The 23,754-nt window shown below is 39.7% G+C and overlaps 1 protein-coding gene across 1 annotated transcript in view; it reads right to left on the bottom strand.

Annotated features, from left to right (window-relative positions):
- Positions 1–23,754, bottom strand: part of myo1d (myosin 1D) — a 116,069-nt gene that overhangs the window by 5,523 nt on the left and 86,792 nt on the right. The gene's annotated exons all lie outside the window — the stretch shown is intronic.

Here is a 23,754-nt window from a genome sequence, read left to right as displayed (position 1 = left end):
GAAAGACCTCGAGTTGCTTAAACTTGAGGTCAGATTATTAAAGAGTTTTGGGGAATTATTAGCAGCGGCTAACTTGCCTTTTAGTTTTGAACTCAGGAATCAGCTTAAAGGATTGTGGCAGAAGATCAAAGAGATCCTTTGGAATTTTATTCACGTAACACCAACTAACAGATGTCACCCTGGGTCACTTTACATAGAAAGTCTTATAGAGAGAAATCTAACAATCCCCCACTGTGCACTCAAGCAACCACAGACTTATTACAAGGTCAGAAAGGGACAACAAAAACCCCATCAGCCGGTTCATGTGGAGATTTTAAATTTGGAGAGAGGAGGAGAAATCCAGTCTACTAAAGAAAAAAAAGCATGCACTAACTTGCAGTAGTGTACAAAATGTGATCTTTAAGTTTAATGACTTCAGCCGTAAAATTCAAAAACATTATCTGATTAAATCTAGCTGATTATGCTTTTTTTTTTCTTTTTAGATTGCTTCATCCTGTCGCCTTGCACATGTGCCTCTGTGATGTGCATTCAGTGTGTCAAAACAGAAACCTGCAACTGGGATTAAATTTGCTGAACGAGGATGAAGCTGCAGATAGTCAAATGTGACGAGCAGGTTTCGTGATGACCCAAGACTCAAATAAGTGTTTGACCCTGAGGAAAGAATTCACAGTGCACAACCCCGCTGAAGAATGACAAGCATGGCATGAATACTTATCATAGAACTAGTTCTTATTACTAGTGATGACTCTCAACATGAAAACTGATCCATGGTGAAATTACATAGTGCACATCCAAGTGTTGAGGGGACCTCCATGGAGTGACAGCTGTGCTGGAAGCAGTCCACAACTGCACAAGGAGGGAAACCTCCAAGGGGAGATCGGCCAAAATGTGTTTTTTGCAGCAAAGATTCGATCGCACCTCACATTGGATATGTGATGCAGACTAGTTTGTAAGCTGAATCTTTTAAAGACCTGTATGGTCAAGACAGCAGAAACACTGCCGCTGCACCCTGTTCAAAGCCACAGCACGAAAATACACGGGTACAGTAGAAACACTGCACACCCATGTAGGCGTTTTAAATTACTGTGGCTGTAAACGTTACAGACCTACTCTAATGTCTGTGTCATGTGATCTAGTGTCAAATCAGTCTAAACCTAGAAGTGTGACTGCTAGTAGTGTATAAAGTATGCTAGCATTAATAGACAGCAGCACTAGTAGTAGTGGCTGCAGTTAACTAAGTTTTTGCAGAAACTTGCAGAGCCTTTTCTACTCGGAAGCCACTGAAAACCATCTGAACTATATTTCTATAAAAGGGCACACATAGTATTTTGTTTACATGCTGCTCAAATGGATCATTAAAGGTAGTAAATGGCCAGTATTTGTGCACCAATTTGAAACGAATACTCGACGAGTACAAACTGGCACCGTGCTGGTTTGGTCCTGGAACGTGCTCGATGATCCAGGCTGTCAATCAAAGCACGTCTGTTTTTCTCACCTGAACCCTTAGACGACAGCTATTCACTCTAACAACAAAAATAAAAACTGGTGTGTAGGTGGACCGTGATGTGAAGCTATTTGCTGGAAATGTCAATTAAATACAACTTAACATGATAGCTGCAGACTGCCTGCACTCATTCTCACCCAATAACAATCACACGATGTAGTATATAAAATATGGATGTAGCCTCTGGGTCTGAAAAGTAAAGTTATTATAGATAATGCATTAAAACTGGTTTCCTTTTAATGGAAAACAGCAAGCAACTTCTCTTGCTAAAAAAGTGCATAAAAAACTAAGTAAACACTTTCCTGATGATTTTATGGTGTCAGTCACTAGTTACAAGCTGCATGTAATGCTGACAGAGTGCAGTCTTTAAGATTTCTAGTCATCACAGTGAACAAGGCTTTAGTATTACGTGTGGTCAAACGCTTGGCAAGTTGTAAATGTTTGCAGTACTGGGCAGCTGGCAGGCTAACAGCAGCCAAAATGTTGCAATGACTCATTCATTTCTGAATATAACTAGATGTAAGTGTAAAACTTGCAATTTCATTTGAGCTAAATGTATTCACTTTGCTTCTAAATATTGAGTATAGTCAGTAGTTTAGTAGTTGACAGGACTGTGTTGCTAAGCTAAGCTAAGAGGCTGGCAGATGCAGACTTATATTGGTGAGTATGATTTTGCTGTTGGACAAACAAATATTCCCCCCGCCCAAAAAACAGAGCAGAAATATTCTTTTAAATGGAAAAATAAGTAGGCAGCTAAATTTCTCAGTTCCTAACTCTTTAACGATAAAAAATGAAGCTACAGGGAGCAACTGAATAAAGCCCTGGCGATCGCCATGACAGAATTTAATATCTGTGTGTGTGTGAATGTGTTTTTAAAGCAAGAATATATGTATGAGATGCTAACGTGCTATGGAAATAAATCGTGATTATGCTATGTGGGTGTATACGAGTGTATGTGGGAGAGAAATGTGTATGATTACGGTGCTGTGCATCTTAATAACCTTCAATACAGTGGAGACGTATGTACGAGCATGTTTCAGCTCACAGATTGAGAAAATTAAGATGAATAACAGAGAAGAATTCATGCAGCTCTGCTGTTGAAGGAATGATCCATATGGTGGTGCTGGGTTGGAGCACAGCAGTGGATTGGCTTTTAGTGCCTGTCACATCTAGTTAGACCCTTTCTGGGTGAACGGGTGCTCTGCCTCGTTTGCTCTTAAACAGGATCGTTGACGGGAATCAAAGAGTGAGAAGAAAACTGCATAAATCGTGTGGTTGCTGTTAGCAGAAAGCGAGAGAGAAATCCGAGGTGATGTAAATGTGAGGAGGGGAACGAGAAGATGAGAGTGATAATTGCTCTCTGGTAGAGGGGAAGATGGAAATGTAGACAGGAGGGCTGGCGACAGGAAGCTGAAAGCGTGATAAATAAATATGCATCTCTCTGTTCAGTCAAGTGCTTGTCTTGTCACACTTTCTTCAGTGGCACAATTACCGATCATGGCATAAACAAATTCATTATCCGCAATTACTGCCTCCCATCTCTGTCCCTGAAATGTGAACCGATAACGCCGACTTGTTGCACAACAACAAGAAGAAGAAGAAGTCATAAACAACAAGCGAAAGGCTTCTGCTGCCCACGCTGCACTCCTCTGCAGAGTGTGTGTGCAGCTCTCCATCTCCGCTTAGAGTGGAAAAGCTCAGACTACCACCGATGCTGGTTTCCATGGCAACCCCCGTGAGCTGAACTCCCCCATCTGTCATGGCTGCCAGCCAGGCAATGGGACTGTTGGTGTGAGTATGTTTAGATATGCCTCTCTCTCCGTCCATCTCTACCTCTCCCATCTCTACCGCGCTGCTGAATTGCCAGAGGGGATGCTGTGCTGTGCTCCGTGTGAAGGGCAAACAGGGTTAGGCTCACATAAACAGCAACGTACCCACATGTATACACACACATAATACCCTGTAACACACTCTCACAAAGCCAAAATGATCTCAGACACCTTTCTGATCTGTCAGCTCTGAATAAATACTCCAATAAAAACCAATAGAAGCCTTTATCTGTGAATAGAAAAACGTGATCAGTTGAGTCTTAAGGTCACTGGCTGGCCTTTCCCATAACGAGCCAGAGCCCCGAGGGTAGACTTGGTCCTTCATTGCATGGCCTCTCCGACTGGAAAATCAATTCTTTCCTTTACTCCAACCTCGCTCCCTTTGTGCGTCTTTGCCCTTCATGCCATGTGAGCCCAGCCTCACTTGCTTCCTAAAATAATTCCCTTTCACTAAGAAGGATGCAGAACAGGAGGAGAAAGGGAAAAATAAAGAGAAGGTGAACTGAAATGAGTGATTAGATGAAATGGGAGTGAAAATAAAACTTGAGCGCAAAACTGTGGAGGGTCGAGGACAAGTTTAAGTGTGATGAAAAGGAAAGACAAATATAAAATATGTAGAAAGTCCTATGCAGAATGGTATCTGAAAGGAAAAGTGTTGCAAAATGAAAAAGGGGGGAAGAGATGTTGGAAAGACTATTTTCAGGTCGAGAAGGCAGGATTACCTCCAGTCTGTTAAGCCATCCAGTCCCACTTCTGAGTCATCCCTCTAATAGTGTACCTGGCTGTCCCCCAAGCTTGCTGCTGCTGAAAAATATATGAGCTCTGCAGGTGGGGAAGTGGGGAGGGCCACTTTGCAAAGCTAGGCCTGTTCTAAAGACTTAAGACTTTGAGGACAGGATCAAAGTTGGAGCACAGAACACAAACTACTGCAGGAGCTTAATCAGAGGCAGTGATGGTTTTGGAGTTTTACAATGATTCAAATAGCTCTTACAAAATTGGAGAAGAAAAGAAATATCTGGATAATAATCTCAATCATATTAACATGTGGTTGAAGAGCTTCCAGTGACATCATGAGTGACATATCCTATTTAGCTATATTTGCTTTAAGGATAAACCGCAAGCGTCCAACCTCTCTCTATACTCTGGTCCTAATCTTATTTAACAGGTTATCAAGGAGAAAATAATGCAATGCAGAAATCTCTGCAGCGGTACGAAACAAGGCGTCTTTAAAAGAACAAAAAATAAAGAGCAAAGAGAAAGAATCAGGCTGTGAAAGTGTGCTGAGGGATAGAGAAAGGTATAGATCTGAACAAAAACAGAAAAAAGAAACCGAAACTCCCGCAGGCTGACACACGAGAACAAAAGTTGGGTCTACACTGGAGATCTGTCAAAGCCTCAGCACAGATCTCCTCCTTACAGACAGTCCTGAAACAGTGAGGCCACCTTCTATATATAAAAAGAAAAAAAAAAAAGAACAGTCTCCTTACATCAATATTTCAGCTGGAAGATCACAGAGATCAAGAGAGGAACCTCACGAAGGGAAGGCATGCACAAATGTGCCATATGTTTGTTCCTGACAGTGAGCATGAAGTTCAGGCACCGCAGGCCAACTTGACTGATGGATTTCAGGATTTCTTGTGCACATTAAAGCTACAACTATACAGCCATGACTTTACACACTTTAAAAGCATTCCCTTTACAATACAGGCACGGGACATCGTTCACTAACAGTAACTACACACAAATTGGTGCACAAGCTCTTCAAACACACGAATATTTAATCAGTATTTTCCTCCCGGCTTTGTACAAACAAATTTAGAAATGCCACCGGCCGTGCATGAGCGCAGACGATGAAGGTATGACAAACATTTAATGCACAATGATGACATCCACAGTTTCAAATGCTTAACGTGTCAAATTCACGACAAAAGCTTCCATTCTTGCTCGTTACAACTTAAACTCTCCAATAGCTGCTTTTGGTCACCCCATGATGGGAAGGTCGGGGTTTCGAATCCACTGAACGGCTACCCTGAGGTACGCCTGAGCAAGGTACCTACACACTGCTCCCTGGGTGCTGGATTGTTGGCTGCCCACTGCTTCACTGAGTGAAAGGGTTAAATGCAGAGGACAAATTTCCCAACGGGAATTAATAAAGTATACATATTATTATAACTCTTATTTCTTAGTTTCAGCCTTTACTGGTTTCATCTTCTCCCTTTAGACAACCTCACCGCTTTGGGTGAAGAAAAGTGAAAGTAGCAGTGTGCCTGCTACACGCAGTAATTTTAAATGCTTGAGATTCACTAACATACACTCAGTAATAACAATAAAATTGTATGGTGTGCATGCCTTATTGATTTTGTGTGTTTTCTGGGTAAAAAAAAAAAAAAAAAAAGATTTCTACACACACCAAACAAACGAGGCCAATTCTCTCTTGAAAAGATGGACGTGCTGCACACCAGAGATGCTTTTCCATACAAAATGGTTAAATTATTTATGTGAGGCTGGACATTTGTTGTGTTGTAGTTTTGACACCCTTTGTATGTGCGGGTACCTTTCCAGCAGCTACTGATATATGTGTTTACAGTACAGCTGAACAAGAACTGTTTTAATAAAGATATCACTCATTAATTATTTATTTATTTATTCACTTCATGCTAAGCAACGCACAACTAGTTTTCCACAAAACAATGAGGCACAGCAATTAGTTAAAGGTATGTAGCATAATATGTGAAACTCACCTAATTGCTCAGTATGGCTACTTTATTGTTTTCTACAAATTCAGCTTTTTGAGATGATGCATATCAGCAAAAAATATTACAGCTGTGAATCAGAATAAACAAGGAAGCAAGCAATGATGGTTACCAGAAGGATAACAAAAGATAAAGAAATATAATTGCACTGCACTACAGGCAGGCACTGTGAATTTTTTGTGCCCATGCAGAAAGTTTACAGGAATGCCTGCCTTCACCAACAAAACATGATTTATAGTCTTTTCTTGTTTACATCTAAACAATGATGTCAGCCATTTACCCTTCACTCTGCACCCAGAGCCGTCAGATCGGTTGCTGTTACAATGTTCTACGTTACAGGAATAAAACAAGTGTGATTGTGAACTTTTATAACAGCTTAATCGATTACTCAGTTTTAAAAACCTTTTATAATGTCTTCTTTATACTTACATATTTTGCTTTCATGTTCTTTTGTGTTTTTATGTTTTTGATGTTAGTTTGTTTTCATTTTTCAAAACACATTTCAACTCAGGTTTTAGAAGAGCTATAAAAACAGCAAAGCCCATTACATATTACATTTAGTTTCACCGGGTCATTAGCCATAGACTAATCAAGGGGCTTACATGTCATCATCATGTGAATAAATCACCCTTGTTTCATATCCACGAGATGCAGGTACATTTACGAGGAGATTCGTTTTATTTCAGCTTAACAGTGGAAAGTTGAGATGGTGTTAATAAACAGAAATACACTGAAAAAAATAAAGCTTTAAGGTGTTTAGTCCTGTATAAGTAACTGTGAGGGACAGCTAGTCGCTGATAATTGTGCTACCCTTCTCAATCATACTACATAGCCTTCCTCCAGATTACAGGCTTACTTTTTTAAATTTGCATGTCACATTTAAGCTTCTCATCTCTGCTCTGAGACTTGCGCATTTAAAAATGGCATATTAAAAAGTAGAGAGAACACAGAATCTGCATTTTTGCATCCTGTTCCACTTTTCTTTTCATTTTCTTTACATTTCCTCTTCCTTATTTGCTACACAGGCTTATATTTAACAGCAGACCTGATACAGCATCTCTCTTCCTCTCACTGTCGCACCGTTTTTGTGTCTCACATGGCTGCATCGCATGTCTCACGTGCCCCCGTGTGCTATATTCACACTGCTGCAGAGGAAATGGAAAGATTCACAGGCCATGAGGCAGCACAAACGATCATTACAAATACCCGCATCAGACTTAAAATCATTTTTTCCAGGTATAAGGAATGCATACATACTACAGGTAGAGGTTAGTGATGTCCATCTAGATAAAAAACAAACCACACAGGGTGATTTAAAGTGCCCCAGTTTAAAGTGACTGAGGTCTGGACTGGTTCAAAGTGTGAAAACTGCCTGAGAGGCTTTTGAGTTCAGTTCTATAATTAGCACTAGTGAGCCCATGTAGAAAAGTTTTGGTAGAACTGCAACTGCAGGGTTGGTGTATTAATAATAGAGAAATGCAGAGGGAAGAAGCGAATCTGATGGCGTGTGTTGATGGGTCTGAAATGTTTGCAGCAGGACACTTTAGTTCAGTGAAAAATGAATGCTGGTGGAAATATTCCAATTGCAGATATTAGATTCCTAAAAGTCAAAGCTAACAAGTCAGAACCATTTAGATAATTTCCTTTCATCTGGATCTACAGCTTATTCCACATTTTTACTCTACGTCTCCATCCTTCCCTTTGTACCTCTGGGCTGGCAAAAAGTGTCCTATTAACTGTTGTAGAAGCAAAGGAAAGCCTCAAAGACAAGATCAAATGCAACACTGAAAACCATTTGCAGCAACTGCCCTGGTCGGTATAGAATGAGATTTTGCCATAAGACAGCCTTTGCTTGCAGTGTTTACAGCTGTGAAAATGCAGCAAGCAGGCATATCGCCTTTCATGTCTTTTTTTTTTTTTTGCCTCACCCTCACCGTGCTTTCCCTTTTCCCGTTGTTATCTATTCTCCCTGCTACAGAAAGAGAAGAGCTGTTCTCACAGTGGGAAAGATCACAAAGTAGGTCATTTTGAAAACAGGGTAAAAATGCACTGACAGCGAAAAATGCGATCGATTAAATCTGGTGTGGGGAGGAAGGAAGGAAGAAAAGAGAAGTTGGTTTTCAGTGCACATGGAGAAGTGGAGTTCAGAGGTGAAGCTGCGCAAGTGAGGCTCACATCAAAGCGATCTATGCAGCGGCTGAGATTCAGTCCTGCTCCAGGCCTTTGGACAAGACAAAGAAGAGGAATGTTACAAGCTATGGAAAAGTTGCCGCTGCATAACACCGTAAACCACTTTGTTCATCACACTCCCAAACATGTAAGATGGTATATTATTCTCGTTCTGATGCATTGAACTCCCATAAGACAAATTAGACTTCACAATATTGTGAGAACTAGACTCCAAAACTCCCAGGAGAAGCTGCATGAAGTTTGATGATACATGAACAGTAAACACGAGCTAAAAAAACCTCTTCTTGTTAATATTCTAAGCGAGTGTTTCTGCTTCTTTATGCGCAGTAAGCGAGTTCTGGAGCGCTGCAGTCGGGGAATAGAGATGCCGACTATCAAGGGCCGTCGAAGGTCCCTGTAGTGACTGAATAAAGTGCCTTTTTGTGATCTATAAGTGTAAAATTTGAGAATTTCAAGCATGTGTTTCCCAGTTTGGGCTGAAATCAAATACAAGAGCTTAAAAAACAACAATTTAACAGCTGCTGTGTTTTCTGATGAAAAGTGACTAAAGCTCAGCAGCTGCGCGTCTCAGTTTTCATCTGTTGTTCTTCCTGCTCTGATTCAGCACAGAACTGCTGCCATTATCCTGCGAATGACTCTGTGGAAGTCTGAGACGTGTGTGATTGGACAATTACGTTTAAAGCTTTGGAAGGAGAAGATCACTGAATCACATTTATATATTAGATTGTATATGAAGGATGGATTTAGCCACCCTCATGGCACCTAGTGGTTTGAGAACCTTTTCCAGTAGTCATTCAGAGGTGTTGTGGTGTGATTTTAAAGTTATTTTATGGGTGAAAAAAGCACAACAAAGCTTTTTTTTGTGTCAATATGCACCACAGTTTTATATAATTTAAACTTATGCTGCTCTGATAAAATCATCTGACACCTAGTCTAAGACTAACTTAAGCACCGATACCATTTAGAACAAAAGGACCAAAAATGTGTGTTGACTACTGGTAGGACTGCCACATGACATCCTTATTCCCTGAGGACAGCAGGTGAATGACTGCCATCAATAACATCTACTTGCACAAGCTGTTCACAGATGCCCCAGTTAAACAAAAGGACAGACTTCTCACCTCTACATTTCATTGTTTAAGAGATCATTGCGAGATGAAAAAGAACCGGAAATGTGCAAAGCAAAAGCCTTGTTCTCCAGGGGGACACTGTCGCTGCTCCACAGATGGTGGAGGCTATGAAACACTGCAGAGTCATTATAGCCACACAGCAGGAGGCTTAAACAAGCCTGTGGAGGAGGTCAGCTCTGTGTCAGATCCTGTCACTCTCTTTGTTCTTCTCTTTATACCGTGAAACCAGCGAGTTAAACCTTACTCACCAATCACCCGTGCCTTTGGCATTTCACTGATCGCATCTCAAGGCTCAGTAGAGTTTACTTTAAACACATTAGGTCAGTCAGTATATTGGTACACACTGACTCAGAGCAGATAACAAATAGAGTCAGCCTCAATTAGCTGCTCATTACCAAAGCGTGACTGCTCACTTGTCAAGTGGTTACGCCTCCACTTGTGTTCATTAAATTCAATCAACGTATCAATCAAAGGTTCATCCATTTCCATATACTGCCACAAGACTCTTCTCTTTGCAGTGGTAGGAAAGCTGACATGTGCACAGTAAATCACATTAACAGACACGCTAATTGTCTGAGAAAGACAGGACTCATCGTAAATTCTAGGACAAGAAATGTAACGACGGGTTTAACTCATTTTTCAAATTTAAGTTATTTAAAAGGTAAAAACATCATTTTGGGAGCACAGATGGTCAGATACCAAATCCTCAGAGCAAATAATCAAGAGAAAAATATGCACTGAGCAGGCAACAGAAAAAGTTTGAAAGACTTAATTCAAAGAACATTTTTTCCCCACTTTCTATAAGTTGCAAACTCAATGAATCAGTCCAGCAAAAGTCCTTAAGGATGTGACTATTCCTGAGTGCTCAGCTGGAGTAAACAGTATTGAGAACCTCGAACCAACAGCTTTCCCCCCCCGTCGTTTAAAAAGCTTTAAGGCTTAAATATTAAATATTAAAGGCAAGAAAACCAGAGGCCAGTTTCATTAAGTTAGACACTAACTAGAGGTCGGAGAAACTAAAAAGATCTGCTGTACAAAGCAGTTTAGTCATAAATTCTGAGTAAATTACATGTTTGAAAGAAGAGAAATGGTAGACTGAGTGACAGCATCTGTTTGCCTTATTAGAAAATATTAGTCTTTTTAAAAGAATAAAAGTAAAGTATATTTTACTAGCAGAATTCAGCACTCATCTTTTTCCTATGGAGAAAATTACAGTGACAGTAAGAAGTGTTGGAAACTTCGTGCTTCATAAAATTTCAATGCACTGCAAACCTGCATTAGAATTTGTTATTTGACAAGACTCAATACTCTTTACTTTACAGAACAAACAAAGATGGTGTAAATATGTCCTTATTTCTCTGAATCACTCTAACTAATAATAATAATATCCATGAGAAACATTAAGACGGGTCTAATGCCTCTATTTTGACATTTTCAGATGAAATCAGTAGTCAAAGTATTTCTGCAGGCAAGCAGCCCCAAGTTTATCAGGGCTGGATATTACATAAACTCGGATAAAAGGCAGAAAAGGCTAGATCAAATTGACAGATATGCTGTGGTACTTTTGATATTAGTGTGAGAAAGCACAGATGGAGGGATAATGAATAAAGTAAGGCAATGAAAATGGGAAGGAAAATATGAAGGCACAAGAGAAGCGTGGTGAGACAGCAAATGATGGGGATTTAAATGGCAATTTGGAAATGAAGACAGGAAAGCAGGGACGGGAACAAGAAGAAGAAAACAAATGAGGCCTCAATCTGAAATGGGAGGAGAGATAATAGAAAGGATAACAGGAGAAAAGAAGAAGAGTCCAAGGGAGGAGGAGGCGGATGAGAAACTGTGCTGAGGCTAATCATAATTGGCCTGACACTGGGAGATGGTATGGTGCTGTTGCTGGGCGAAACATGTGTGTGTTTGGGGGGTGGGGGAGGAGTATGGGGTAAATGTAAAGGTCAATGAAGAAATGGAGTCCATGAAATATCAAGGCTCTTAATTCATTCCTACTACTTCATCTCAGCCTAACAGCACTTGTTGTGTTGTGCTTTTATCCACATGGAGAGTAAGATACTAGACTACAGTAAGAGCGAACATTATATCCATACATGCAGAGCTCCTGTGGGAATGCAGAGCCAGCTACTTTGCTAGCGAGTGGTCATGTAGCAGAAGAAATATAGTGCATAAAAACAGATGCAAACTGGTGAGTACTGGTCCATAAAAGACAGACTGGATTAACAGCCGTAGTCTACTAATACATTCATCCTTCGACAACTTCTACAGTTAGAAAGCACCAAAAGAAGAAGTGCAATTAAAGCTTAAACAATTCAGTGCAAATGCATTTATTGCACATTTACTTCATTAATTACATTGTTGCAAAACTGTTTGCATACCAAATGTGAATATTTATGTTGAATAAAGTTTAAATTAAATGTAAAATCATCAAACAAAATAATATAAATGAAGTCCTACAAAAACATAGGGTGGCAAATTTATGCCACGTAAACACAGACAAAACTTGTTTTAATGGCTACAGCCACAACCATTAATATTATTCTGCATGTAGTCCAAGAGGCGCACAAGGTATGGTTTTTATGTATATTGTTTATATAATGTTGCATACATGGGAATATGAAGATATTTTCAGTAATATCCATTATTTTGCATTTTTTCCTGTTCTGCTTGCTCAAGACTGTTTATGGACACTAACACGAGAGAGTCTGATAAGACATTTATGTTGGAAACTTTGTGTTTTCTTCAGTTTACACTGTGTCTGAAGACAATAAGTGAGCGAGAAAGGAAAAAATAAATTTTTGAAGACATCATTATGATGCGTGGCCACTCTTTGTTGGACCCCTGTAGTTACACTTGTGCTGAGCCTCTCGTTCAATTTGCAGTCGTCACCTCTTTGTAATCATTTGTTGATCTGCTACATTGAACCACAGGGACTGTGGCATTTGAAGGGTAGTTTAAAAAGGCAAAGTTCAGAGTTGAAATTTGTCAGAGAGCTCAGATATGAATTAAACAGCATCGCTCCATAATGAGAAGCCACAAGGTTTAAAATAATTTACTGAGGGTGCAATTAAACTTCAGAGAATTTCCCATGAAAAACTGATCCTTACGAGTAGCTTGAACTTTCCTAAATCCAGCCACACTTATCTCAGCCCATTAGAGCGCAGCTGAAATGATGCTTAATAAATCTGTCCCAGACTGCTGTATCTGTCAGAAGGTCACTAATTACATCTGTGCAGTTCTGTTCACAAGTAGTACGGCAAACACACGCCGTAAACACTATTCTGTTAACATTCACACAAGGAATCAAAGTCTTATCACTAATTACTGAGTCTCTGAAATTTTAGATGCACTCATGGTGATTTTAATTTTAATCTGCTTGAAGACATATGATCTATTCAGCTCGTCACTGTGGAATTATTGATGCTCAATGCACCAAAACAGCTAAAGCAATCAATGCAAAAGGCTTTTCTTCTGTTAGCTGATAAATACATTAAATGCTTCACCACCAGTTCTAGCCATTACCTTGTAAAGTCCCATTTCAAAGTGCTGATTATTATTATTAGTATTATTATGTTGATATTGAAGTAATCATATTAGACTAGACTAGGGTGCTAAGCTATCAGCTAATGCTAGAAAAATGGATCCATACCCGGATGGGTGTGCCACATAGACACACACACCTGTTAATTGGTATCATATGAATACAATATTCAAACCTCTTACCAAATCTCTCTACATACATCTTCTGTTGGTACAATTAACTAGAAAATCATGTTATTTGTGAGATATACCATAATGATGTTCTAAAAAGGACCAACACCACAAACATGCTTGAGAGGTGAGTTCAGCAGTTCAAAGTATTCGAGGCATAATTACCCACACTTTGTAACTACTTGGATCAGAGGAGTCGCTTGCTTGGAGTAAAGTCTGGTATCCAGGTTGACTGCTCACATATATACATACATATTATGTATATTTGCATTTATGTGAGCCTCTGTACTCAGCCTCTCTCTCTTTCCACCAGGTCATTTGGATTTGGTTGAACTTTCTTTCAGCCATGTGTGGTCTCTCTCTTCATCTCTTTAAGTTGTGACAGATGTTGCACAACATGTGTCAGCAACAACTGGTCAGTCAAAGTCTTAATAACTTTAATAAAACTTCAGTGGGGAAATTCTTTTAAAAATTTCCCCCCAATAAGATTCCTATGTAAAAGGAAATGATCAAAAGCATTTTTGGATCAGGCTGCAAGCATGTTTATTTCTGCTGGAAAGGCTTGCATTTTAACATCAGTCGTAGGTACAGACTTACTCTTGGAAGTATCCTCAAGTAGTCATTTAAACATGTGAAAATGCAAAACCAAGTCAGCCTTGAAGGTAGCTGCACTGTGTAATAATACAACATGGTATGGGAAGGCGATTTAAAGTGAAATTTTCTCCACATATGCAGATTCAGTGTGCTATACAAGGCACAAAGTAAAATGAATATTACCCTTTATATATTGGATTCTATTCTATTTTATTTAATCCAGCGCCTCTTTCGTCCTTGTGCGTTACAGAAAAGGAGCGAGAAATGTGGCGAGACAGACGGTGTTTGGGGCTCTCTGCAGTGGAAAGTAGGTCACGTTGACTTGCACATTCACACACATTTTTTTCATTCATACACTGCACATTTTCACACTTCTAAGTATTATCTCTAATGTATGCTTACCCAGTTGGTACACCTAAACACACAATCCTCACAGTCACAACAACACAAGCACTTGGGCTTGGCTACTCGCCATCCATCACTCCACCCGGCCAGCCTCCTCCCCCAGGCTGCAGCACGGTGCCAATGAGACGAGTAGGACTACCCACTGGCCCACATAACAATGACTCTGAGTGTGTGTGAGTCTCTTTTATGTGTGTGCAGAAATTTGTGAACTTGCAGATTAGAAAATATAAAAGGTTTGAAGTCATATGTTGTCTCATGCATTACTATGGAAGACCATAACTACCATAATCAAACGTAAATGAAGAAATTAATACATGATTTAGTAAAACAAAATATATGCAAACAATATTAAATGATGTAGAGACTAAATTAATATAATATCACACATGTTGGTATATTCCACATGTGATTATTGGAATACCTGACTACACAGGGAGTGGACTACTGTGAGTCTCCTCAATGAATAAATAAATATAAAGATATGAGGAAAAAAAGAAAACATTTGAAATAAAGAGTACAACTCCCCAGTAGCTTAAATAATGCACAAGAAAAGTAAGAAAATTGAAGAAAATTGTTTATCTCTATATATTTGATATTATTTTCAATGCATACTTGTTATTACAAATGGTTTGATACCTAATTTAAGTATAAATAATTGACTATAATTATTGCCTATAAAAATCTTTATTCACATCTAAGATGCTGTTCAAGAAACACCCTTAGCTATCTAATCAAAGACTAGTCAAGGTCATATTGGTTCAATATAGCATGTACCCTATAGCGTGGAAAAATCCACAGAGGATTGAGTATCTAGACAGCTAAAAGCTAATATACCAGCTTGTGCTGATTTTCTATTACACAACATATCCATCTCCTTCTTCTTTATGTGATTTTTTCTATTATTTACAATTTGTTGTCCTACAGTTTTGTTAGTATGTTTCTTTTCACATTTCTCTGTCTGCAGTATGAGATTTGCTGTTATTATCTGCAGACAGCAGGGTTATTAATGGATCGCATGCGTATCAGACAAACATGGATCCGATGGTTGCTATGGGAACTGCATCCGCAGCGCCCCAGAAGGGGGACGGGGGGACGGAGAGAGCGAGAGCGGGAGGAGGATGAGGAATGTTAAGTGAAAAACAAGAGGGGGAGGGGGATGAGGAGCAGCAGTGGGGCGGGTGATGGATGGAGAAAGAGGAAATGGAGAAGGAGGGATGGAGCGAAAGAGGAGAAGAGAGAAGCCCACTTCTATCAGTCTGAAATATTTGATTCAGCAGAAAGGGTGACCTTGGAGAGGAAGACAAAAGCAGGTCGGCTTTCTCTCTCATTCTCTCCCTTTGTTTTTCTTATCACTCCTCTCCTCCACCCTCCCCCTCCTTTTATAAATGATATTAGTGCCATCTTCACATATAACAGAAAAATCACTTTGGCACATTTATTGAACAGCAGTTTTTGTTCTTAAATATTAATTAGTCTCAGCAAACAGACCTGATTCCTATAAAAAGAAAAAAACTGCATGAATGGATGGCCTTGATTTATTCAAAGCACCAAATGTGTTAGCACGTTGTCCCATTTACTGCACACATAATGTTCTCCCAGATTTTAGATAACAATCCTGAAAAGCCTAATGCTGTGTTTTAGTTATTTGGATGAAGTTTAGCAAAAATTCCAGGTAGGAATGTGCGAGTCTGTTGGGTGCCAAATAAAGCTGGTGGCATCTCAGAGATATGTGGCTTACTGTGACATATCAGGTCATGTTAAAAGCATATACAATAGTACAATAATACAGCTGGTCTTGTCACCCTTGTTCAGGATCCGTTGGGGGTCACATTAAATGCACTGGATAGCCTCAAGTACCATTTTTCTACAGGCAGGTTTAACATTGAGCTGGCATATATTACAACCCAGCTTTTCCTATCAAATCTAATTTTAGCAGCTGTTGGTACCTAAACCAAACCAAGTCGTGGGTGAAAGCTCGAGTCGATACAAAACTTACCAGTGAAAGTTAAACTAACAAGAAAACACAAAGATCTTAAACAGGAACATGAACTCTGGTTTCCAGAGTGGGACACCTGTCTGTGACTTAAGTCACTGCCAACCCTGTGGCTTCCTCACACAGACTCAGGAGACGCCAAAGAACGCCTTGCGTGCACCCACTGTGGCACTAGTGACGTTGAACAGTAGTACTTGATGCCCTGGGATGAGATTTGATCTAATAACCTGACCTTAAAAACAAAATGACAGTCATTTTGTTGTGTTTCCCCTATCAGTTACAACCTCTGATGGACCTTTGGTGGATTGTATAGTCAACTTTCAGTGACACAGCAACTCGTGGTCTCATGTTACCTTGAAAAACAGATTCCAGTAAGCATACAGATCTTAACTTTGGTAAAATGAGAGCACTGCTGCTGCTGCAGACACTGACTGGACTTGATTTAAAGGCCATAACATAAGAGATTCATGCCTACTAATTTTGCTTTGCCAACAAAGGCTGATGTCGATACAATTTATGTTTTAAGTATTTTTATTTCCATATGTACGTAACCATGTTCAAATATCCACTGTGGAATAATAAAATATGAAAAAGGGTCTCAAAGGATGAACGCAGCTCTAACCATTGGAGACTCACATAAAAACCCTGCCACAGTCCTTGAAAAAGCTCAATACACCCATACAAAGAAAGACTACTGTCATAATAGAGAAGGACGGGCTTTACGCATCTATGACTAAAATAACGATCTTACTCAAACACAAACAGAAAGGAAATTAAGGAACAGTGACGCCAGCATGTCTGACGACATCATCTTACTACTGGAGACTAATGTGATCCCTGATACGCAACCTAAACCAAGAACACACAAATCAGTCAGACTTTATTCAGATAAATACAACTTTTCCATAACCAACATCCTCTAAATTTTCTCCTTCCTTTTCTGTTATCTCTAATTTGTTCCATTTCTTACATTGCTTGCAGTCTCTTCCTCACCTCCCTTGCTGTTCTCTCCCTGTTCCTAACACTCTTACTAATACTGTGTTTATTTCCCCCCCTCTGTTCTTAAACCCTGCAAGCACTCTGCTTTAACACCCCTCTGGGGTGTCAGAAGCAGACAGGGGGAGGCTAAATGTTGAAGTCTTTAGGAAAGGAGGCAGGAAGCAGAAAGAGAATCTGACCACATAACTCTGATCAATGAAGCGTTGTGTACTGCACACTACTGCTGACTCATACTGTCGGACAGGATGGAGGGAGAAGAGGATGAATAATATAAGCAAGTGGGAGTGAGACAGAAGGACAAAGGGTGGGGTAGAGGTTACAGGAGAGTAAGAGAAACAAATGATATAACCAAGACGTATCTGTCACAAAGACAAACCTGAACAGTTTATTGGGACAGAACAAGGGAGGGAAGGAGAAAGTAAGCTAGGATGCTCTTATGTAGGAGGTAAGCTTTTGGTAAAAACATTCACAGTTGTAACAAAATCAGTACATACATAAAAATACTGCTTTAACTCCACTAGTCTTCAAACTGAGAGGACCTCAGACTTCTAGTAGGATGAGTGCAGGGGAATCAGTTATGGCTGGTTTGAGCAAGAGCCACAAAAACCTGCAAATTATTTTGATTTTTCTTTTGATTTCTACAGTCGGTGACCAGAGCGAGTGTACTCTACGACATCTGGACAAAGTCTTAGTTTTGAGGGAAATATTTTCAAATTAAAAATCACTTTAAATTAAATAACTAGCACAAAATAATAAATATAAATGTGAAGCACGCTGTGATGCTCAGTTAATTTCATCTGTCAGACGTCATGTTATACTCACCAAACTGCTGCTTTATTTTCTTTTACCAGAACAACTTTTACATTTTCCAGTTAACTGAAATGATTTCTTCTCTGTCTTTGTTTTTTTTCCATTTGTCATTAAAACAAACAATGACTCAGCATCATTTCCTGACTGTTTGTCTTGCACTACTCTGACCTTTATTTTTTGATTTATTTCTGTAAAATGTCTCAATTATCAGATGGACTGTCGAGGAAGGTAGATGTTCTCCTCTGATTTAATTTAACCAACTTTGATGATACCAAAACCTTTTATTAAGATGCAGTATTATGCTTTCAGACACTGAAAACATCAGCTACTACTTTGGTTTGTACCTAAATATCATTGAAAGCTAACAAGCTAAACTACACGGGTGCACAACAAAATCTGTGTTAATTTAACACCAAATACTTTAATTATCATATAAAAAGTCCTGTTTTAATCGGTCTATAAAAAGAAGGCAAATATTGAATAAAAAAAAGCTTTTTCCAGGTGAAATAAATGCTTTTCAGCCTGATTTTTCTCATTAAAAGAAGGAAGAGCAAGTGCAAATGGAATCTGCACTGTTAACTATCTAAACACTTTAACATTAAACTGCAAATAAACTTGTCTTAGTGCCTTTGTGACCGCTGCAGTTGGTATAAATTGTTGTATAATTTATCCATTGAAATTCTACTTAGGCTTATACTTAGGAATATATCTGCCTTGCTACCACGGGCAGATGTAGCCACTAGCTGTTTGCTTCACCTCTGCTAATTTAAGTAGCTAAACTGGACCTCTTAACCATGTTTATGTCTTGTTCATACTGACAAAGTAATACGGTCTGCTGTGTGGATAATGGCACTAACAATACATACAGCCTGTCCAAGAAGCCTTTGCTCAAGTTTTGGTTGCTGAAATTCTAATATTTCATTTGTACATTTGTACAATAAATAGTAGGCTGTCTGTGTGATGCGATACAACTGTTCAGGTTGAGAAAGTACCGTGTTATCCAAGCTACAACCTGATCACTTCAGGCTAAAAAGCTAAAGCTAAAGCCTAAACCCCTAAATTTCAGCCTCAAAACAACAGTCAACATCAAGGTGACTATGCCCAATGTTTATTTACAGTCTGTAGTTTTTATGTAATCAATATATAATAAGTTAATAGTCAATACAGAGGTTTGTTAAACAAAACAAACAAACTGTTTTATTACTAGGATGTAATCGGTTATTGTATTGGCACTACATTCAGTCCCGATGTTCTTCTCCTTGACTAATTGACGAATTTTTTAATAACAAAACCATTAATCTCTTGTTGCAGCCAAATTCACACAGAGGACAGCAGGCAAGGATGCTATCAATGTCCTTAACCCCCCACACATCCACACACAATCCATCCACTGCACAGGCTTTTTCATTAGTCACTGTGGACATTGTAGCAACAGCTTGACTTCCCAGAGTCTTTATCTAAGAAACCAATTCCAGCTGCTTACACAGCGCAGCAACTACAACGGCAGAAAACAGCAGAGATTATGTGAACCAAGGATTTAAAAGAATCAGCGGTGAGTTAGGAGGGGAAGACGTGCCAAGAAGTTTCTAGTAATACATTCAGAACAACATCAACATGGCGTAAAACCCACCGAGTGCCACTTTCAAATGTCAAAAAAAAAAAAATATCCCAACCCTTTTTTTTTTTTTTTTTTTGGCATATATATTGAATTTTATTTATCTACCACCTGGAGCTTATCACCTATGAGAGTTGAAGACGAGGATGAATAATTCATTACAAAGTTATTTTTACATTTTGTCTCTCAGTGAGGAAAAGTGCGAGTCAACATGGAAGCCTGAGATGTGGCACTGAGTGAGATATAGACTGCAACACATTTAAACAGAATACAGCAAGAAGTAAATCTCATATTTATTATCAAGTCATGGTTTATTGTGCACATTTTAAAAGTGTGCAAGTCTCTTGTTCATGATGATGAGTTAACAAAGACCTCACCCTGTTAGGAGAAATGGTGTTCTTTAACATGGCCTGCAATTTATGGTGGGTCTGATATTGGAAGACAAAGCCAAAAAACAAGGGTTAGGGGGACATTTGTCTTCAAAGAAAAAGTTGTGCTTTACCAGTGCTGCTGGCACATTTCAAAACTGGTTTTTGTCAGTTTCAGTAAAGCTCAGCGAGCAGCCTGTGAGTGTTTCCAGCAGATTTGCTGTCTTTTGTGCAATCTACTGATGACCTCGCCAACCTGCTAGCAACTAAAGCAATCATAAGGAGGCTTGCAGGTCCTTATACCTCTTTACAACCACTAGCAGCTCCCACCAACCACTCATCAACCAATCATGGAATACACATTTATTTCCAGTGACTGGTGGTTACCAGATGGTTGCTGATTGGTCTTTAAACTTGTGTGACTGAGGTCTTAAGCAACACTAGTGAGAAAACGAGAATTACTGCCATACCTCTGCCATCTTTTTCTCTGTGCTGGTTAATGCTTTACCTTATACTCCACATATTTATTCTTAGACTCTAGTAGAGAAGCTTTGCATGAATCACAGTTCAAAATAATCCCTTCTCATCTTATACTGCTCCTTGGGGCAGTAGTTCAGTAGGTTTTTAGCTTACACAGATTATTTGTAGACACTATGACCTCATAATTTGAAACTTCTACCATGTTTAATATAAACACTGACACAATATATAAGATAAAAAATAAGGACAAGCAAAATAAGTCCCCTTCAAAGACATTTTAGGGTAAAAAGACACTTGCAAACATTCAGCCGTTTCTTGTGGTGGCAGATAATCTTTACCTTTGGCATTTATTGCCAGCGGCAGAGCATTTCTGATATGCGTCTATTGACACCACACTGCAGACTGGTCCTAATGAAACCATAGTTTCTCTTTGCATTATTGATAGCTGGTCCTTTGATATATTCTTCGTGGGGTGAACAAGAAATAAGACTTCACAAACTAATGTACTGTGTTATGGTATTTACAGTTTATGATATAGACCTGATTCCACCCTCTTACTATTAGAGGATGTATAGTAATCAGTGAGAGAGGCTGGAACATATATGAGGTCTTTTGGGTTCTTTGACTCTGTCCTTGATTTTAATGTGTGACAGATGCAGCGTGTCTACTCCTATCCTAGCAGAGGATTTGTGGGTGTGCTGCAGTCACTGCTGCATGGTGCGCATGTCAACACACACACACACACACACACACGAGCACACATGCACACAAGGGAAAGACAGAGAAAAAAGGGGGTGGCTCTGTCTTGTCTAAATATAGGCCTCAACAGCAGCACAGCCTTAAATATTTCATTGCCTCTTCTCCAGAAATGAAGAGGGGGGGAGCCAGAGGAGGAAAAAGGAAAGATTGAGAAAGAGTCAGAGAGAGAGAGAGAGATGAGCAAGTGGAGGGGGGGGCCTAAGGGGTTCAGGAGAGACTGAGATCAGGACAATAGGGATAGTCAAAAATAGGAAGAAGAAAGAAGAGCAAAAAAGGATACGCAGAGGAAGAAAGAAAGAAGAAAGGCTGGAGGCAAGGGAATCTAATCCCTCCTCCTCCTTTTTATGCAAAATAAGACTGAAATATTTTGGAATTTCTTCAGACAAGTGGTGCATCACGGCCGATAAGAGGAAGAGGGTTATCTTCTTATGTATGCGGAGTCGAAATCTCTGAATCACTCCAGCTTGAAGGAACTTGGTATTGATAAGTTTGTGCTTGACACTATGAAAAATACTTTCATTTCTCAGCAAAATAAATAAATAAATAAATAATAACAGAAAATATCAAACAGATTAATGTCAAGCAGATTTGCAAACTGTCAAAAAGAAATGGAACCACACGGAAACTCAAGTATCCGACTACAGCCATGACAGAAGAGGATTTATTCCCTTTGGCGGTGTCATTCTGTTTTGGCCTCGATGTCACTTTGAGGAGGATAAAGTGTTGCTTTGTTACTGATTTAAGCTGCCCTTCTTCCAGTATGCTGTTATGGACACTGTGCAGCATGCTGAAGGAGAGATAAAGGTTAAAGCCGCATCTACAGGGAGCTGCAGCAGCAGGACACTGGATGCAGAAGATCCTACAGTACACAAGCATGAGCGCAATCACATGTAGACTGCTTCTCGGGAAATCCTCCACAAACACAACACACAAATCTACTAAGAACAAAGGCACAATCACGAACACGTACACATTATTTGCACATGCTGGTGTTCCCTTTGTTCTGTCACTGTTTCACAATGATGGATGAGCCTGAATGTGAAGCACATACAGGGTCATTACGCGAGGCCCACTGGAGGTTCTTAACAGCCCGACACCTACGGGGAAATGGGCTCCACAATGGAACAAGGTAACACCATCAAACGGCAATGATGAAGGACGCACACACAGGCAACGCTGCAAACACATTAAACACCAAGATGAGCAGATGCAGGCACATCTGTCTGCAAGCAATACTATATGCACCGCCCTGTCTCTCTCTTACAACCACAGACACAATGAGACACAAACATGAACAGAGAACTCAATGCATGTAGCAGACTATACTGTAGACGGGTCAGGAATAATAATAATCAGTGTCAGTGACTTAAAAACACGCCTTATCAAAACATTAATGTATGGGTACATCAAATTAACGAAAAGGTCAGCTATCAACAAACTACATTGTGTCACTGGTTTGATCTTAAGCAGTCATTTAGCAGCTTACTGAGTTTATTTTAAGACTGAGTCATTTATTTTGGATTTGCATAGCTTAGACATTGACATCTTCTTCTACCATGAAAACGCAAAGTTCAACTCATGTGAAAATACTAAACACACTGCCAAGCAACTAAAAAACAAAAAAATTAAAAAAAACACTGTAATAGTTCACTCGACCCTCTTTAGCGCCGATGATGGCACACATACATTGTTTCAATAAGCTTATGCCAAGCTCATGTCACCATATTGATTTCCATCCAGAGTTGGATTAATTTTTCACTAAGATCTTGTATCGATGTTGGCATAAAGCGGCACACATCCCACAGACGCTGATTGAAGTTGAGGTTTGCGGCGAGTGTCAAGATGATTTCTCACACTCAACACGCTTTCACTGAATCCTGGAATATTTCCATGTTGTTTCCAGCTCATTACGTATATTCGGGTAGTCGGCTGACCACAGTTTTGGGGACACAACATTGCTGAATCTTGTTGTGTCCCAACTGAATCTTGAGCAGATCAGATCAGCACCCATACTAGACACGATGGGTGCATCACTTCATGTGGTCTAAGGAGCTTGGAAAGAAAAGCGTCTGGACTTCTTTAAGTTTCCTTGAAGACGTTTCACCTCTTATCCGAGAAGCTTCATCAATTCTAAGAGCAACTGGTGGAGAGTCACAGATTTTAAGCCCTATGCGGGTGTCCCCAAGAGAGTAATGGACCCCCTATGGATCCTCTACCTAGTCACACGAGCCAAGGTGTGAAAACGGGTGTGGGTCACAATCAGCCAAGGTTTCAGGTGAACCCACTGTGAAGCCTAGCCCCACCTTACCATCCGATTTAAAGAAGTCCAGATGCTTTTCTTTCCAAGATCCTTAAACTACGATGACGTGGATGACTGATAAACTTCATGTACCTCTTTTCTGCACCACTGTGGAATAATTGAAATCTAGACTCAGACCACATGACCTTTAGCCAGTGCTTCAGTGTCCAATCTTTGTGCGCACTAGCAAACACAAGAAGAAGAAAAAAAGCTTCTGTTTTCTAGGTAAATAGAAGGAGCATTGGGAAGCAAAGCATACAGCAGACAGAGAGGTTGCAAAGGCAGAGGAAAAAGCTTATAGGGAGT

Source organism: Haplochromis burtoni, unplaced genomic scaffold (genome assembly GCF_018398535.1).
Source record: "Haplochromis burtoni strain Fernald_Lab_line unplaced genomic scaffold, NCSU_Asbu1 Contig_6, whole genome shotgun sequence".
Lineage (NCBI taxonomy): Eukaryota > Metazoa > Chordata > Actinopteri > Cichliformes > Cichlidae > Haplochromis > Haplochromis burtoni.
This window is presented reverse-complemented; position numbering and strand designations above follow the sequence as displayed.